Here is a 16,185-nt window from a genome sequence, read left to right as displayed (position 1 = left end):
CAAGGGCCCTGCAAGCCTCTAAGAGGATGGGATTAATATATTTTTTTCCAAGAGGTGGTATATGATACATCTATGCACACTTTCATATAACATGACATTTAATTCTGATAATGCCGATGCATTTAAAGAGGCGGTGGTAAACTTTTATAATTCAATGATGCACGCGTGGACTTCAAATTGCATTATGCACAATATGGAAAGAGTGGTCACTATTTAGTTATAATTAAAATGTACATGTAATATTTTAAGTTTAATTGTGGGTATCCTATGTTGTTCTTTAATGCATCATACACTTGAGGCTCATGGTTCATACTTCACTGAACAAGGAAGTTTGGTGATATGATCCACGCAAGGCATCGAGCGATCTCACAGGCAAGCTCAATGCGGATTCCAAAAAGCAACATCACATGGAGGTGGAATCAAAGATTCCAATCCTATGAGACAGTTACTTTAATAATGGTACAGAAGAATAGACGTAAAGTAAGAGGACAAATTAAGAAAGTCCATATCCAATGATATAGAGGTGTTCGTAGGGCAATATATGAAGTGAAGAAATTTAGATATAAAAATAGCACAGCTAGAGAACGTCATACAGAGTAGTTGACAACCGAGGAGAGAGTCAGTAAGAGAATAGCGATAAAGTAAGAGGACAATTAATAAAGTCCAAATCCAATGATATAGAAACTCTTTGCAGGGCAATATATGAAGTGAAGAAAGTAAGATATGAAAATAACATAGTTAGAGAACATCATACAGAATGATTGACAACCCACAAGAGAGTCGGTAGCAAATCGAAACATCGAGCACAAAGTGGTGATAGAAGTGATTCGGATATGTAACTGAGAAATATAATAACATTTTATGTTTATGAGAGAACTAGAGCAATCCAATGTTTTAAAGAGATAGGTGTTTGCTAAAGATGGATTTGGGTAACTCTTTTAAAATGTTCATAGTGTTGATATATTTTAAAAGTAAGTGTCAATAACTTGTAGTAAGTCCCATTTACAAATGAAGGCATTTCTCTCCATTCTTTCTAGCTTATGAGTATGATGCGTAACAAGGCACTAGTTCATTCGTCTATATCTATCAACGACAGTACGTAATGATGAAGGCCAAGCTCCTCTAAATGGGAAAGATGCTCCCCCTACGCCAGCTACACATGAGAAGAGAAGATGGAAACTAGGCATCGCCACTCTTTGTGAAATTAGGAGGTCCATAAGAGTCTCGAGTTGATTATACCCAAGGTATCTTTCTCAAGGTTGGTGCAAGAAATATTGCAAGATCTACAAAGTGAAAATCAATATAGATATTTTTTAAGAGAACATACTATTGATATATTTTAAAAGTAAGTGTCAATAACTTATGAAGGCACTTCTTTCATTTCTCTCCGTTCCTTTTAGCTTGTGAGCATAATGTGTACCGCAATATAATAACATTTTATGTTTATGAGAGAACTGGAGCGATCCAATGTCTTAAAGAAATAGGTGTCTGCTAAAGTTGGATTTGGGTAACTTTTTTGAAATGTTCATAGTGTTGATATATTTTAAAAGTAAGTGTCAATAACTTATAGTAAGTCCCATTTACAAATGAAGGCATTTCTTTCATTTCTCTCCATTCTTCCTAGCTTGTGAGTATGATGCGTACCAAGGCACTAGTTTATTCGTCCATATTTAGTGAACGTACTATCACCTATAGTATGTAATGATAAAGGCCAAGCTCCTCTAAATGGGAAAGATGCTCCCCCTATGCTGGCTGGCTACACATGAGGGGAGAAGATGGCGACTAGGCATTGCCACTTTAATATTTTTTTCAAGAGGCGGTATATGATACATCTATGCACACTTTTATAAAACATGACATTCAATTGTGATAATGCCGATACAGCGGTGGTAAACTTATATAATTTAATGATACAGGGTGGATGTCAAATTGCATTATGCTTAATATGGTAAGAGTGGTCACTATTTTGTTAGAATTAAAATGTACATGTAATATTTTAAGTTTAATTGTGGATATCTTGTGTTCTTTAATGCATCATGTAATTGAGACTCATGGTCCATACTTTACTGAACAAGGAAGTTTGGTGATATGGTCCACGCAAGGCATCGAGCGATATCACAGGCAAGCTTGATCCGGATTCCAAAAAGCAACATCACATGAAGGTGGAATCAAAGATTCCAATCCTATGAGGCAGTTACTTTAATAATGGTATAGAAGAATACGTAAAGTATGAGGACAAATTAAGAAAGTCCATATCCAATGATATGGAGGCGTTCGTAGGGCAATATATGAAGTGAAGAAAGTAAGATATGAAAAGCTGGAGAGCATCATACAGAGTAGTTGACAATCGAGGAGAGAGTCAGTAAGAGAATAGCGGTAAAGCATTAGGACAAATTAATAAAGTCCAAATCGAATGATATAGAAACCGTTTGCAAGAGGGCAATATATGAAGTGAAGAAAGTAAGATATGGGACTTCAAATTGCATTATGCGAAGTATGGTAAGAGTGGTCACTATTTTATTATAATTAAAATGTACATGTAATATTTTAAGTTTAATTGTGGATATCGTGTGTTCTTTAATGCATCATATACTTGAGGCTCATGGTCCATACTTTACTGAACAAGGAAGTTTGGTGATATGGTCCACGCAAGGCATCGAGCGATCTCACATGCAAGCTCGATGCGGATTCCAAAAAGCAACATCACATGGAGGTGGAATCAAAGATTCCAATCCTATGAGGCAGTTACTTTTATAATGGTATAGAAGAATAGACACAAAGTAAGAGGACAAATTAATAAAGTCCATGTGCAATATGAAGTGAAGAAAGTAAGATATGAAAATAACACAGTTAGAGACCATCATACAAAATGATTGACAACCCACGAGAGAGTCGATAGAGCAAATCGAAGCATTGAGCACAAAGTGGTGATAGAAGTGACTCAGATTTGTAATTGAGAAATATAATAACATTTTATGTTTATGAGAGAACTCAATGTTTTAAAGAAATAATTGTTTGCTAAAGTTGGATTTGGATAACTTTTCATAATGTTGATATAATTTAAAAGTAAGTGTCAACAACTTATAGTAAGTCCCATTTACAAATGAAGGCATTTCTTTCATTTCTCTCCGTGCTTTCTAGCTTGTGAGTATGATGCGTACCAAGGCACTAGTCCATATCTAGTGAACATACTATCACCGATAGTACATAATGATGAAGGCCAAGCTCCTCTAAATGGGAAAGATGCTCCCCCTATGCTGGTCAGCTACACATGAGAAGAGAAGATGGCGACTAGGCATCGCCACTCTTTAATATTTTTTTCAAGAGGTGGTATATGATACATCTATGCACACTTTTATACAACATGACATTCAATTCTGATAATGCCGATGCATTTAAAGAGGCGGTGGTAAACTTTCATGATTCAATGATACAGGGGTGGACTTCAAATTGCATTACGCACAATATGGTGAGAGTGGTCACTATTTTGTTATAATTAAAATGTGCATGTAATATTTTGAGTTTGATTGTGGAGATCCTGTGTTCTTTAATGCATCATATACTTGAGGGTCATGGTGCATACTTCACTAAACAAAAACGTTTGGTGATATGGTCCACGCAAGGCATCGAGCGATCTCACAGGCAAGCTCGATGCGGATTCCAAAAAGCAACATCACATAAAGGTGGAATCAAAGATTCCAATCCTATGAGGCAGTTACTTTAATAATGGTATAGAAGAATAGACGTAAAGTGAGAGGACAAATTAAGAAAGTCCATATCCAATGATATAGAGGTGTTCGTAGGGCAATATTGGAAGTGAAGAAATTTAGATATGAAAATAGCACAGCTAGAGAACGTCATACAGAATAGTTGACAACCGAGGAGAGAGTCAGTAAGAGAATAGCGATAAAGTAAGAGGACAAATTAATAAAGTCCAAATCCAATGATATAGAAACTCTTTGCAGGGCAATATATGAAGTGAAGAAAGTAAGATATGAAAATAACACAGTTAGAGAATATCATACAGAATGATTGACAACCCACGAGAGAGTCGGTAGCAAATCGAAACATTGAGTACAAAGTGGTGATAGAAGTGATTTGGATATGTAATTGAGAAATATAATAACATTTTATGTTTATGAGAGAACTGGAGAAATCCAATGTTTTAAAGAGATAGGTGTTTGCTAAAGACGGATTTGGGTAACTTTTTTAAAATGTTCATAGTGTTGATATATTTTAAAAGCAAGTGTCAATAACTTGTAGTAAGTCCCATTTACAAATGAAGGCATTTCTCTCCATTCTTTCTAGCTTATGAGTATGATGCGTAACAAGGCACTAGTTCATTCGTCTATGTCTAGTGAACGTACTATCAACGACAGTATGTAATGATGAAGGCCAAGCTCCGCTAAATGGGCAAGATGCTCCCCCTACGCCAGCTACACATGAGAAGAGAAGATGGAGACTAGGAGTCCATAAGAGTCTCGAGTTGATTATACCCAAGGTATCTTTCTCAAGGTTGGTGTGCAAGAAATATTGCAAGATCTACAAAGCAAAAATCAATATAGATGCTTTTCAAGATAACATACTACAAAGCAAAAATCAATATAGATGCTTTTCAAGATAACATACTATTGATATATTTTAAAAGTAAGTGTCAATAACTTATAGTAACTCCCATTTAGAAATGAAGGCACTTCTTCCATTTCTCTCAATTCCTTTTAGCTTCTGAGTATAATGCGTACCACAGCACTAGTTCATTTATCTGGATCTAGTGAACATACTATCACCGATAGTACTTAATGATGAAGGCCAAGCTCCTCCAAACAGGAAATATGCTCCCACTATGCTAGACACACATATAAGAAGAGAAGATGAAGACTAGGCATCGCCACTCTTTGTGAAATTTGGAGGTCTAGAAGAATCCTCCTGAGTTGATTATACCCAAGGTAGCTTTCTCAAGATTGGTGCAAGAAATATTGCAAAGGCGCGACGCACGAGGACCCCAGGGGCTTTAAAATGCAAGCCTCTGCAGGCCTACGGACAAGGGCCCTGCAAGCCTCTGATGGGATTAATATATTTTTTTTCCAAGAGGTGGTATATGATACATCTATGCACACTTTCATATAACATGACATTTAATTCTGATAATGCCGATGCATTTAAAGAGGCGGTGGTAAACTTTTATAATTCAATGATGCACGCGTGGACTTCAAATTGCATTATGCACAATATGGAAAGAGTGGTCACTATTTAGTTATAATTAAAATGTACATGTAATATTTTAAGTTTAATTGTGGGTATCCTATGTTGTTCTTTAATGCATCATACACTTGAGGCTCATGGTTCATACTTCACTGAACAGGGAAGTTTGGTGATATGATCCACGCAAGGCATCGAGCGATCTCACAAGCAAGCTCAATGCGGATTCCAAAAAGCAACATCACATGGAGGTGGAATCAAAGATTCCAATCCTATGAGACAGTTACTTTAATAATGGTACAGAAGAATAGACGTAAAGTAAGAGGACAAATTAAGAAAGTCCATATCCAATGATATAGAGGTGTTCGTAGGGCAATATATGAAGTGAAGAAATTTAGATATAAAAATAGCACAGCTAGAGAACGTCATACAGAGTAGTTGACAACCGAGGAGAGAGTCAGTAAGAGAATAGCGATAAAGTAAGAGGACAATTAATAAAGTCCAAATCCAATGATATAGAAACTCTTTGCAGGGCAATATATGAAGTGAAGAAAGTAAGATATGAAAATAACATAGTTAGAGAACATCATACAGAATGATTGACAACCCACGAGAGAGTCGGTAGCAAATCGAAACATCGAGCACAAAGTGGTGATAGAAGTGATTCGGATATGTAACTGAGAAATATAATAACATTTTATGTTTATGAGAGAACTAGAGCAATCCAATGTTTTAAAGAGATAGGTGTTTGCTAAAGATGGATTTGGGTAACTTTTTTAAAATGTTCATAGTGTTGATATATTTTAAAAGTAAGTGTCAATAACTTGTAGTAAGTCCCATTTACAAATGAAGGCATTTCTCTCCATTCTTTCTAGCTTATGAGTATGATGCGTAACAAGGCACTAGTTCATTCGTCTATATCTATCAACTACAGTACGTAATGATGAAGGCCAAGCTCCTCTAAATGGGAAAGATGCTCCCCCTACCCCAGCTACACATGAGAAGAGAAGATGGATACTAGGCATCGCCACTCTTTGTGAAATTAGGAGGTCCATAAGAGTCTCGAGTTGATTATACCCAAGGTATCTTTCTCAAGATTGGTGCAAGAAATATTGCAAGATCTACAAAGTGAAAATCAATATAGATATTTTTTAAGAGAACATACTATTGATATATTTTAAAAGTAAGTGTCAATAACTTATGAAGGCACTTCTTTCATTTCTCTCCGTTCCTTTTAGCTTGTGAGCATAATGTGTACCGCAATATAATAACATTTTATGTTTATGAGAGAACTGGAGCGATCCAATGTCTTAAAGAAATAGGTGTCTGCTAAAGTTGGATTTGGGTAACTTTTTTGAAATGTTCATAGTGTTGATATATTTTAAAAGTAAGTGTCAATAACTTAGAGTAAGTCCCATTTACAAATGAAGGCATTTCTTTCATTTCTCTCCATTCTTCCTAGCCTTGTGAGTATGATGCGTACCAAGGCACTAGTTTATTCATCCATATCTAGTGAACGTACTATCACCTATAGTATGTAATGATAAAGGCCAAGCTCCTCTAAATGGGAAAGATGCTCCCCCTATGCTGGCTGGCTACGCATGAGGGGAGAAGATGGCGACTAGGCATTGCCACTTTAATATTTTTTTCAAGAGGTGGTATATGATACATCTATGCACACTTTTATAAAACATGACATTCAATTGTGATAATGCCGATACATTTAAAGAGGCGGTGGTAAACTTATATAATTTAATGATACAGGGTGGATGTCAAATTGCATTATGCTTAATATGGTAAGAGTGGTCACTATTTTGTTAGAATTAAAATGTACATGTAATATTTTAAGTTTAATTGTGGATATCCTGTGTTCTTTAATGCATCATGTAATTGAGACTCATGGTCCATACTTTACTGAACAAGGAAGTTTGGTGATATGGTCCACGCAAGGCATCGAGCGATATCACATGCAAGCTTGATCCGGATTCCAAAAAGCAACATCACATGAAGGTGGAATCAAAGATTCCAATCCTATGAGGCAGTTACTTTAATAATGGTATAGAAGAATACGTAAAGTATGAGGACAAATTAAGAAAGTCCATATCCAATGATATGGAGGCATTCGTAGGGCAATATATGAAGTGAAGAAAGTAAGATATGAAAAGCTGGAGAGCATCATACAGAGTAGTTGACAACCGAGGAGAGAGACAGTAAGAGAATAGCGGTAAAGCACTAGGACAAATTAATAAAGTCCAAATCGAATGATATAGAAACCTTTTGCAAGAGGGCAATATATGAAGTGAAGAAAGTAAGATATGGGACTTCAAATTGCATTATGCGAACTATGGTAAGAGTGGTCACTATTTTATTATAATTAAAATGTACATGTAATATTTTAAGTTTAATTGTGGATATCCTGTGTTCTTTAATGCATCATATACTTGAGGCTCATGGTCCATACTTTACTGAACAAGGAAGTTTGGTGATATGGTCCACGCAAGGCATCGAGCGATCTCACATGCAAGCTCGATGCGGATTCCAAAAAGCAACATCACATGGAGGTGGAATCAAAGATTCCAATCCTATGAGGCAGTTACTTTTATAATGGTATAGAAGAATAGACACAAAGTAAGAGGACAAATTAATAAAGTCCATGTGCAATATGAAGTGAAGAAAGTAAGATATGAAAATAACACAGTTAGAGACCATCATACAAAATGATTGACAACCCACGAGAGAGTCGATAGAGCAAATCGAAGCATCGAGCACAAAGTGGTGATAGAAGTGACTCAGATTTGTAATTGAGAAATATAATAACATTTTATGTTTATGAGAGAACTCAATGTTTTAAAGAAATAATTGTTTGCTAAAGTTGGATTTGGATAACTTTTCATAATGTTGATATAATTTAAAAGTAAGTGTCAACAACTTATAGTAAGTCCCATTTACAAATGAAGGCATTTCTTTCATTTCTCTCCGTGCTTTCTAGCTTGTGAGTATCATGCGTACCAAGGCACTAGTCCATATCTAGTGAACGTACTATCACCGATAGTACATAATGATGAAGGCCAAGCTCCTCTAAATGGGAAAGATGCTCCCCCTATGCTGGTCAGCTACACATGAGAAGAGAAGATGGAAACTAGGCATCGCCACTCTTTAATATTTCTTTCAAGAGGTGGTATATGATACATCTATGCACACTTTTATACACCATGACATTCAATTCTGATAATGCCGATGCATTTAAAGAGGCGGTGGTAAACTTTCATAATTCAATGATACAGGGGTGGACTTCAAATTGCATTATGCACAATATGGTGAGAGTGGTCACTATTTTGTTATAATTAAAATGTGCATGTAATATTTTGAGTTTGATTGTGGAGATCCTGTGTTCTTTAATGCATCATATACTTGAGGGTCATGGTGCATACTTCACTGAACAAAAAAGTTTGGTGATATGGTCCACGCAAGGCATCGAGCGATCTCACAGGCAAGCTCGATGCGGATTCCAAAAAGAAACATCACATAAAGGTGGAATCAAAGATTCCAATCCTATGAGGCAGTTACTTTAATAATGGTATAGAAGAATAGACGTAAAGTGAGAGGACAAATTAAGAAAGTCCATATCCAATGATATAGAGGTGTTCGTAGGGCAATATTGGAAGTGAAGAAATTTAGATATGAAAATAGCACAGCTAGAGAACGTCATACAGAGTAGTTGACAACCGAGGAGAGAGTCAGTAAGAGAATAGCGATAAAGTAAGAGGACAAATTAATAAAGTCCAAATCCAATGATATAGAAACTCTTTGCAGGGCAATATATGAAGTGAAGAAAGTAAGATATGAAAATAACACAGTTAGAGAACATCATACAGAATGATTGACAACCCACGAGAGAGTCGGTAGCAAATCGAAACATCGAGCACAAAGTGGTGATAGAAGTGATTTGGATATGTAATTGAGAAATATAATAACACTTTATGTTTATGAGAGAACTGGAGCAATCCAATGTTTTAAAGAGATAGGTGTTTGCTAAAGAGACGGATTTGGGTAACTTTTTTAAAATGTTCATAGTGTTGATATATTTTAAAAGTAAGTGTCAATAACTTGTAGTAAGTCCCATTTACAAATGAAGGCATTTCTCTCCATTCTCTCTAGCTTATGAGTATGATGCGTAACAAGGCACTAGTTCATTCGTCTATGTCTAGTGAACGTACTATCAACGACAGTATGTAATGATGAAGGCCAAGCTCCGCTAAATGGGCAAGATGCTCCCCCTACGCCAGCTACACATGAGAAGAGAAGATGGAGACTAGGAGTCCATAAGAGTCTCGAGTTGATTATACCCAAGGTATCTTTCTCAAGGTTGGTGTGCAAGAAATATTGCAAGATCTACAAAGCAAAAATCAATATAGATGCTTTTCAAGATAACATACTACAAAGCAAAAATCAATATAGATGCTTTTCAAGATAACATACTATTGATATATTTTAAAAGTAAGTGTCAATAACTTATAGTAACTCCCATTTAGAAATGAAGGCACTTCTTCCATTTCTCTCAATTCCTTTTAGCTTCTGAGTATAATGCGTACCACAGCACTAGTTCATTTATCTGGATCTAGTGAACATACTATCACCGATAGCACTTAATGATGAAGGCCAAGCTCCTCCAAATAGGAAATATTCTCCCGCTATGCTAGACACACATATAAAAAGAGAAGATGAAGACTAGGCATCGCCACTCTTTGTGAAATTTGGAGGTCTAGAAGAATCCTCCTGAGTTGATTATACCCAAGGTAGCTTTCTCAAGATTGGTGCAAGAAATATTGCAAAGGCGCGACGCACGAGGACCCCAGGGGCTTTAAAATGCAAGCCTCTGCAGGCCTACGGACAAGGGCCCTGCAAGCCTCTAAGAGGATGGGATTAATATATTTTTTTCCAAGAGGTGGTATATGATACATCTATGCACACTTTCATATAACATGACATTTAATTCTGATAATGCCGATGCATTTAAAGAGGCGGTGGTAAACTTTTATAATTCAATGATGCACGCGTGGACTTCAAATTGCATTATGCACAATATGGAAAGAGTGGTCACTATTTAGTTATAATTAAAATGTACATGTAATATTTTAAGTTTAATTGTGGGTATCCTATGTTGTTCTTTAATGCATCATACACTTGAGGCTCATGGTTCATACTTCACTGAACAAGGAAGTTTGGTGATATGATCCACGCAAGGCATCGAGCGATCTCACAGGCAAGCTCAATGCGGATTCCAAAAAGCAACATCACATGGAGGTGGAATCAAAGATTCCAATCCTATGAGACAGTTACTTTAATAATGGTACAGAAGAATAGACGTAAAGTAAGAGGACAAATTAAGAAAGTCCATATCCAATGATATAGAGGTGTTCGTAGGGCAATATATGAAGTGAAGAAATTTAGATATAAAAATAGCACAGCTAGAGAACGTCATACAGAGTAGTTGACAACCGAGGAGAGAGTCAGTAAGAGAATAGCGATAAAGTAAGAGGACAATTAATAAAGTCCAAATCCAATGATATAGAAACTCTTTGCAGGGCAATATATGAAGTGAAGAAAGTAAGATATGAAAATAACATAGTTAGAGAACATCATACAGAATGATTGACAACCCACAAGAGAGTCGGTAGCAAATCGAAACATCGAGCACAAAGTGGTGATAGAAGTGATTCGGATATGTAACTGAGAAATATAATAACATTTTATGTTTATGAGAGAACTAGAGCAATCCAATGTTTTAAAGAGATAGGTGTTTGCTAAAGATGGATTTGGGTAACTCTTTTAAAATGTTCATAGTGTTGATATATTTTAAAAGTAAGTGTCAATAACTTGTAGTAAGTCCCATTTACAAATGAAGGCATTTCTCTCCATTCTTTCTAGCTTATGAGTATGATGCGTAACAAGGCACTAGTTCATTCGTCTATATCTATCAACGACAGTACGTAATGATGAAGGCCAAGCTCCTCTAAATGGGAAAGATGCTCCCCCTACGCCAGCTACACATGAGAAGAGAAGATGGATACTAGGCATCGCCACTCTTTGTGAAATTAGGAGGTCCATAAGAGTCTCGAGTTGATTATACCCAAGGTATCTTTCTCAAGGTTGGTGCAAGAAATATTGCAAGATCTACAAAGTGAAAATCAATATAGATATTTTTTAAGAGAACATACTATTGATATATTTTAAAAGTAAGTGTCAATAACTTATGAAGGCACTTCTTTCATTTCTCTCCGTTCCTTTTAGCTTGTGAGCATAATGTGTACCGCAATATAATAACATTTTATGTTTATGAGAGAACTGGAGCGATCCAATGTCTTAAAGAAATAGGTGTCTGCTAAAGTTGGATTTGGGTAACTTTTTTGAAATGTTCATAGTGTTGATATATTTTAAAAGTAAGTGTCAATAACTTATAGTAAGTCCCATTTACAAATGAAGGCATTTCTTTCATTTCTCTCCATTCTTCCTAGCTTGTGAGTATGATGCGTACCAAGGCACTAGTTTATTCGTCCATATTTAGTGAACGTACTATCACCTATAGTATGTAATGATAAAGGCCAAGCTCCTCTAAATGGGAAAGATGCTCCCCCTATGCTGGCTGGCTACACATGAGGGGAGAAGATGGCGACTAGGCATTGCCACTTTAATATTTTTTTCAAGAGGCGGTATATGATACATCTATGCACACTTTTATAAAACATGACATTCAATTGTGATAATGCCGATACAGCGGTGGTAAACTTATATAATTTAATGATACAGGGTGGATGTCAAATTGCATTATGCTTAATATGGTAAGAGTGGTCACTATTTTGTTAGAATTAAAATGTACATGTAATATTTTAAGTTTAATTGTGGATATCTTGTGTTCTTTAATGCATCATGTAATTGAGACTCATGGTCCATACTTTACTGAACAAGGAAGTTTGGTGATATGGTCCACGCAAGGCATCGAGCGATATCACAGGCAAGCTTGATCCGGATTCCAAAAAGCAACATCACATGAAGGTGGAATCAAAGATTCCAATCCTATGAGGCAGTTACTTTAATAATGGTATAGAAGAATACGTAAAGTATGAGGACAAATTAAGAAAGTCCATATCCAATGATATGGAGGCGTTCGTAGGGCAATATATGAAGTGAAGAAAGTAAGATATGAAAAGCTGGAGAGCATCATACAGAGTAGTTGACAATCGAGGAGAGAGTCAGTAAGAGAATAGCGGTAAAGCATTAGGACAAATTAATAAAGTCCAAATCGAATGATATAGAAACCGTTTGCAAGAGGGCAATATATGAAGTGAAGAAAGTAAGATATGGGACTTCAAATTGCATTATGCGAAGTATGGTAAGAGTGGTCACTATTTTATTATAATTAAAATGTACATGTAATATTTTAAGTTTAATTGTGGATATCGTGTGTTCTTTAATGCATCATATACTTGAGGCTCATGGTCCATACTTTACTGAACAAGGAAGTTTGGTGATATGGTCCACGCAAGGCATCGAGCGATCTCACATGCAAGCTCGATGCGGATTCCAAAAAGCAACATCACATGGAGGTGGAATCAAAGATTCCAATCCTATGAGGCAGTTACTTTTATAATGGTATAGAAGAATAGACACAAAGTAAGAGGACAAATTAATAAAGTCCATGTGCAATATGAAGTGAAGAAAGTAAGATATGAAAATAACACAGTTAGAGACCATCATACAAAATGATTGACAACCCACGAGAGAGTCGATAGAGCAAATCGAAGCATTGAGCACAAAGTGGTGATAGAAGTGACTCAGATTTGTAATTGAGAAATATAATAACATTTTATGTTTATGAGAGAACTCAATGTTTTAAAGAAATAATTGTTTGCTAAAGTTGGATTTGGATAACTTTTCATAATGTTGATATAATTTAAAAGTAAGTGTCAACAACTTATAGTAAGTCCCATTTACAAATGAAGGCATTTCTTTCATTTCTCTCCGTGCTTTCTAGCTTGTGAGTATGATGCGTACCAAGGCACTAGTCCATATCTAGTGAACATACTATCACCGATAGTACATAATGATGAAGGCCAAGCTCCTCTAAATGGGAAAGATGCTCCCCCTATGCTGGTCAGCTACACATGAGAAGAGAAGATGGCGACTAGGCATCGCCACTCTTTAATATTTTTTTCAAGAGGTGGTATATGATACATCTATGCACACTTTTATACAACATGACATTCAATTCTGATAATGCCGATGCATTTAAAGAGGCGGTGGTAAACTTTCATGATTCAATGATACAGGGGTGGACTTCAAATTGCATTACGCACAATATGGTGAGAGTGGTCACTATTTTGTTATAATTAAAATGTGCATGTAATATTTTGAGTTTGATTGTGGAGATCCTGTGTTCTTTAATGCATCATATACTTGAGGGTCATGGTGCATACTTCACTAAACAAAAACGTTTGGTGATATGGTCCACGCAAGGCATCGAGCGATCTCACAGGCAAGCTCGATGCGGATTCCAAAAAGCAACATCACATAAAGGTGGAATCAAAGATTCCAATCCTATGAGGCAGTTACTTTAATAATGGTATAGAAGAATAGACGTAAAGTGAGAGGACAAATTAAGAAAGTCCATATCCAATGATATAGAGGTGTTCGTAGGGCAATATTGGAAGTGAAGAAATTTAGATATGAAAATAGCACAGCTAGAGAACGTCATACAGAATAGTTGACAACCGAGGAGAGAGTCAGTAAGAGAATAGCGATAAAGTAAGAGGACAAATTAATAAAGTCCAAATCCAATGATATAGAAACTCTTTGCAGGGCAATATATGAAGTGAAGAAAGTAAGATATGAAAATAACACAGTTAGAGAATATCATACAGAATGATTGACAACCCACGAGAGAGTCGGTAGCAAATCGAAACATTGAGTACAAAGTGGTGATAGAAGTGATTTGGATATGTAATTGAGAAATATAATAACATTTTATGTTTATGAGAGAACTGGAGAAATCCAATGTTTTAAAGAGATAGGTGTTTGCTAAAGACGGATTTGGGTAACTTTTTTAAAATGTTCATAGTGTTGATATATTTTAAAAGCAAGTGTCAATAACTTGTAGTAAGTCCCATTTACAAATGAAGGCATTTCTCTCCATTCTTTCTAGCTTATGAGTATGATGCGTAACAAGGCACTAGTTCATTCGTCTATGTCTAGTGAACGTACTATCAACGACAGTATGTAATGATGAAGGCCAAGCTCCGCTAAATGGGCAAGATGCTCCCCCTACGCCAGCTACACATGAGAAGAGAAGATGGAGACTAGGAGTCCATAAGAGTCTCGAGTTGATTATACCCAAGGTATCTTTCTCAAGGTTGGTGTGCAAGAAATATTGCAAGATCTACAAAGCAAAAATCAATATAGATGCTTTTCAAGATAACATACTACAAAGCAAAAATCAATATAGATGCTTTTCAAGATAACATACTATTGATATATTTTAAAAGTAAGTGTCAATAACTTATAGTAACTCCCATTTAGAAATGAAGGCACTTCTTCCATTTCTCTCAATTCCTTTTAGCTTCTGAGTATAATGCGTACCACAGCACTAGTTCATTTATCTGGATCTAGTGAACATACTATCACCGATAGTACTTAATGATGAAGGCCAAGCTCCTCCAAACAGGAAATATGCTCCCACTATGCTAGACACACATATAAGAAGAGAAGATGAAGACTAGGCATCGCCACTCTTTGTGAAATTTGGAGGTCTAGAAGAATCCTCCTGAGTTGATTATACCCAAGGTAGCTTTCTCAAGATTGGTGCAAGAAATATTGCAAAGGCGCGACGCACGAGGACCCCAGGGGCTTTAAAATGCAAGCCTCTGCAGGCCTACGGACAAGGGCCCTGCAAGCCTCTGATGGGATTAATATATTTTTTTTCCAAGAGGTGGTATATGATACATCTATGCACACTTTCATATAACATGACATTTAATTCTGATAATGCCGATGCATTTAAAGAGGCGGTGGTAAACTTTTATAATTCAATGATGCACGCGTGGACTTCAAATTGCATTATGCACAATATGGAAAGAGTGGTCACTATTTAGTTATAATTAAAATGTACATGTAATATTTTAAGTTTAATTGTGGGTATCCTATGTTGTTCTTTAATGCATCATACACTTGAGGCTCATGGTTCATACTTCACTGAACAGGGAAGTTTGGTGATATGATCCACGCAAGGCATCGAGCGATCTCACAAGCAAGCTCAATGCGGATTCCAAAAAGCAACATCACATGGAGGTGGAATCAAAGATTCCAATCCTATGAGACAGTTACTTTAATAATGGTACAGAAGAATAGACGTAAAGTAAGAGGACAAATTAAGAAAGTCCATATCCAATGATATAGAGGTGTTCGTAGGGCAATATATGAAGTGAAGAAATTTAGATATAAAAATAGCACAGCTAGAGAACGTCATACAGAGTAGTTGACAACCGAGGAGAGAGTCAGTAAGAGAATAGCGATAAAGTAAGAGGACAATTAATAAAGTCCAAATCCAATGATATAGAAACTCTTTGCAGGGCAATATATGAAGTGAAGAAAGTAAGATATGAAAATAACATAGTTAGAGAACATCATACAGAATGATTGACAACCCACGAGAGAGTCGGTAGCAAATCGAAACATCGAGCACAAAGTGGTGATAGAAGTGATTCGGATATGTAACTGAGAAATATAATAACATTTTATGTTTATGAGAGAACTAGAGCAATCCAATGTTTTAAAGAGATAGGTGTTTGCTAAAGATGGATTTGGGTAACTTTTTTAAAATGTTCATAGTGTTGATATATTTTAAAAGTAAGTGTCAATAACTTGTAGTAAGTCCCATTTACAAATGAAGGCATTTCTCTCCATTCTTTCTAGCTTATGAGTATGATGCGTAAC

This window comes from Cibotium barometz, chromosome 5 (assembly GCF_041138505.1).
Source record: "Cibotium barometz isolate CiBa-2024 chromosome 5, ASM4113850v1, whole genome shotgun sequence".
In the NCBI taxonomy this organism is placed as follows: Eukaryota; Viridiplantae; Streptophyta; class Polypodiopsida; order Cyatheales; family Cibotiaceae; genus Cibotium; species Cibotium barometz.
This window is presented reverse-complemented; position numbering follows the sequence as displayed.